This window comes from Echinops telfairi, unplaced genomic scaffold (genome assembly GCF_000313985.2).
Source record: "Echinops telfairi isolate 266 unplaced genomic scaffold, ASM31398v2 ScPeMD7_20;HRSCAF=75, whole genome shotgun sequence".
Taxonomy (NCBI): domain Eukaryota; kingdom Metazoa; phylum Chordata; class Mammalia; order Afrosoricida; family Tenrecidae; genus Echinops; species Echinops telfairi.
In genome coordinates, this window is record NW_022103917.1 from 1,897,874 (window position 1) to 1,902,940 (window position 5,067).

Below are 5,067 nucleotides of genomic sequence, written 5' to 3' on the forward strand. Positions count from 1 at the left end.
AAATGTTTTGAGAATGATGATGGCAACAAATGTACAAATGTGCTTGACACAATGGATGTATGTATGGATTGTGATAAGAGTTAAACAAGCTCCCAATAAAAGGATTTTTTAAATAAAAAAAAGAAAAGGTGTTTTTCAGATACTCACTATAGTTATTCAATCTTCTTAGCGAACAACCAAAGAAACTGGACTATATGAAGTAGAATGTAGCATTAGGATTGGCAGAAGGCTTATTAACAACCTGCCATTTGTAGATGACACAACCTTGTTTGCTGAAAGTGAGGAGGACTTGAAGCACTTGATCATGGAGATCAAGGATTACAGCCTTCAGTCTGGATTATGAATCAGTGTCAGAAAGACATGATCAATAGAGAAAAGGTTGAAGTTGTCAAGGATTGTGTCTTGCTTGGATCCATAATCAATGCTCATGGAAGCAGCAGCGAAGAGATAAAAAACACATGTTACCTTAGAGAAATCTGCTGCACAAGACCCCTTTAGAGTATTGAAAAGTAAGAATATTGCTCTGAGGACGAAGGTGTGCTTGAAACAAGTCATGGTGGTTTCATTCGTCTCAAAGGCCTGTGACAGTCGACTAAGGAAGACCGAAGAGGAAGTCGTCTATTTGCATTGTGTGCATGAAGAACACCGAAAGTGCCATGGGCTGCCAAAATAACCAACAACTCTGTCTTGGAAGAAGTCCAGTCAGAAAGTTTCTTAGAGTCACATGCTTTGGACATGTCAGGAGACACCATCCCTGGTGAAACACATCATACTTGGTAAAGTAGAGGCACAGCAAAAAAGATGATCCTAAACAAGGTGGATTGACACAGGGGCTGCAGCAATGGACTCAAACAACAATTATGAAGGTGGCGCAGGAATGGGCAGTGTCTCTTTCTGTTACATACAGAGTCTCGATGAGTAGAAACGACCCAATGGCATCTAACAACAACTATCACCACCACCCACACATCCTTTTATGGGGCAGATTTCTTACATGGGAACACATTTGCTTAAGAACTCTTCCATGAGTTTAAATCAACATCTAGAAAAATTTCCCACTGAGTGATACTTTGATGCTGCCTGTAGGTTTCTTACTATACTCGACATTAGTCCCTATAAATATGATATTAAATACATGTTATTATCAGGTATTAAAGGATCCTTGTAACGAGTCATACAAAGTTGATTATCAAACACCTGGTGACTCATTTGTTTATGCAACTTCTTTCCTCCTTAAATCAACTCCGTTTTTAACAAAACACTTTCTTTAAGCACGCCTCTTGCTTTTAGTAGAAAAAGAATAAATCTTAATGGATTCTCCTATACCTCCAAACACCATAGATTCTTATATTATAAATATGCAAAACCTATAATTTCCCCTGAAAGCCTGCTGCTTCTATTCGTTATGCTTTAAGCTCTAACAGTGGACTTCTGCAAAGAGGTTATATTCTACAAGGAGTTCCTTACTTCAGTACAATATCATATGCAAGCTTACCATAATTGATACAAAATTCTACCTAGAGAAAAGAAGTCAGAATGGTGTAAGCCCTAAGAGTAGATTTAGTAGTTTTTGTTAAATGACTATGAATTCACCTCATATCAAAATCAAATTCCTTTTTCATATTGACCTAAAAGTATTTAGCTCAACTCTACATGGAATTTGAACTTTAAACAGCAGCGTAAGTATGAAATAAGAAGTACAACTTAAATTCAGTACTTATTCAAACTAGATACTTGTCATATATATGGAGCTCTAGTGGTTTAGTGGAGGACACTTTGGACTGCTAAATGCAAGACCATCAGTTCGAAACCACTGGCCACTCTGAGCGAGAAAGAAGAGAATTCTGCTTGCATACAGATTTCTAGCCTTGATAATACACAGGGGCACTTCTACTTAGTCCTATAGGGTTGCAATGAGTCAGAATTGACTCATTGGCAGTGCTACATAAATGCATATATGTATAAAATCTATACAAACATTAATATATGTATGCTTGTTGTTGATAGATGTGATAGAGTTGGTTCCGACTTTTAGAGACCCTGTGCAGAACAGAAGGAACACCATTTAGTCCCTTGCCATTCTCAAAAATGTTGGTATGTTTGAGCCCATTGTTGTAGCCACTCTGTCAATCCATCTCCTCGAGGGCCTTCTTCTTTTACGCTGCCCCTCTACTTTACCAAGCATGCTATCTTTCTCCAGGGACTGGTATCTCCTGATAACAAGTCCAAAGTACATGAGACAAAGTCTTGCCATCTTTGCCTCTAAGGAAGATTCTGGCTGTACTTCTTCCGAGACAGATTTGTTGGTCTTATGGATGGCACAAATGCCATCTTTGAAAAATGGTGGAGTTAATGCACACGTCCTAACTAATTCTCAGCTCATGGGCTGAGGTGTGTTTCAGTACAGAAATACCCACTGCTTCATTTCGGTTGGGGTGGTTAAGTGCCATCTAGTCTGTTCTGACATGCATCCTTATGTACAAAAGAGACACTGCCCAGTCCTGCATCATCATCACTATTGTTCCAATGTTTCTGTCCATTGTTGCAGCCACAGGGTCCATCCATCTTGTCAAAGGCCTTCTGATTTTTTGGCACACCTCTACGTTACCAAATTTGATGTTCCTCTCCAGGGACTAGTCTCTCCTGACAACATTCCAAAGGACCTGAGATGAAGTAAACCATCCTAGCTTCTAAGCAGCCTTCTGGCTGCACTTCTTCCGAGACAGATTTGTTGGTTCTTTGGCAATCCATTGTACTTTCAAAATTCTTCACCAAAACCATAGCTCAAATTCATGGATTTTTCTTTTTCTCCTTATTCGATGCCCAAAATGCATGTGCAAATGAAGCAAGTGAAAATATAATGCATGTATACATGTATATTTGAATTAGATGGTTCATTCACATAGCTCATTTTTTTAATTGAATAACCTAGAAGTGCAATGGGCCAAACATTGGACTGTGATCTGAAAAGTCAGCAGTTCAAATTCACCCGCTTTTCTGCAAGAGAAAGATGAGGTTCTCTTATTCCATAAGGATTTACAACTTTTGAAACTCAAGGTACAGTTTTCTTCTGTCCTATGTAGTAACTATGAGTCAGAATCAGCAGCTGTGGGTTCACCTAGTGACAATATATCTTCCAATTATCTTTTTCAATTGTTCTGTTTGCCAGTAAATGTATTCTAATTTCTTGATTATATTCTAATATCTCATAAAATAATAGTCATGTCTCATATAATTTTTCACTTCCAGGGGTAAAGAAATAAATACAAATAAATATTCTTTTAATCTTTATTTTAAACTGGCATTATAAGTACAATTACATTGTTCTTTTTTCACTTAGTACATAATGAAAATGCCTCTAAATAAGCAATAACAGTAATTGCTAATGTTTACATTAAGGAGCTTCCAAAGGCTCATGAAAATATTCCATGATTTATCACACAAATTTACAAAGAATCCTATCATGTATAGATCTTACTATACATTATATGAGATAATACATATATGTAAAGTTCATGACAGCCTTTTAACATAGATTCGATTATTATTCCCAGTTTACGTATGATGACACTGAGCCTTCGAGAGTCTAGGAATCTCACTCAAGATTACAGTGCTGAGACTTGGTGTAGGCATGAGAGGAACCCAGGAAGATTGTGCTAATGTCAGTACTCTAACATATTCCACTCGCCTACCTCTTTTCAAGCTTCATCATTCTTTTTCAAAACTGAGTGAGATATCACATCCCTGAAATTTGAAAATATTTTCATGGAAAATAAATAGCTTTTGGCAATGTTCATTTTCCGTGCTCTGAAATTATTTAAGTGGTTGTTCATTTGTGAAATTATCTGAGATTGGTCATTTTTTAATTTTGTTTTCTCAATTTCTTCAATGAAAATTGGTCTGTTGAAATTCTCAGAGTTAATTTCGATAATGTATGTCTTTCTAAAGTACTATCTTCCAACTTTTCATTTATTTGAAGAGTTGAAAAAATTGACTTCAAATTGTCTTTTTTATCCTTTATAACTTATTTTTTTCTCTTTTGTATTGATTGAACACAAACTTAACTGCCACTGAGTTGATTAGAACTCACAAGGATCCTATAGAAGAGGGTAAAACTGACCCCTGTGGATTTCCTAGACTGTAAATCTTTATAGGGGTAAAAAGCCTCATCCTCTTGTGGATTGGCTGGTGGTTTTGAGCTACTGAGTTTGAGGTGAGCAGCTCCACACATATTGCACTACTCTATCATGACTTCTTCTTGTCCTGAGTAGGTTAACTAAAAAATTGCCTTTTTTGGAAGTAGAGGAAAGAACTAGGAGGCAAAGGGCATTTACAGAGGACTAAATACAGGCATGTACATATGTAAATATATTTATATATGATGATGGGGAAATAGAATTATGTGCATATATTTATAGGTTTAGTATTAAGATATCAGACAGACATTGGGCCTCTGTGCAAGTACTCCCTCAATGCAAGAACACTTTGTTCTAATAACCTCTAATTCTGCAGTGACTGACCTAATCATACCTGGATCTGCATTGTGGAAGCAGACTGCCGGGGGCCACATCATTCATGATGCTCAGTGGTTCTCAACATTCCTAATGCTGCGATCCTTTATCACAGTCCCTCATGTTGTGGCGACCCCCAGCCATCACATTATTTTCTTTGCTACTTCATTACTGTAATTTTGCTACTGTTATGAATTGGGTGACCCCTGTGAAGGGTCGTTTGACCCCCAAAGTGCTCGCGACCCACAGGTTGAGAATCGTTGCTTTAGATTTTCTTAGAGACCATCATAAACCACATTCTGAAAAGAAAACATGCCTTCTCTCTTTTTCCCACGTTTTAATCTTTCCCCTTACCCAGTGCCTCATATAAAAACCAAAATTGAAGTTAACTCTCAAGGAAGTCTAGGAATTAGCTTGCAAAAAATTCAGCACCTTACAAAACAGGGAAGGACAAGGAAGGGCACAGAACAGACCCAAAATCTAATACAAATGTCTAGTACAATCCACACCTTAGGCTACCTAACATCCATTTTCATTCAATTCCCATATCATAAAT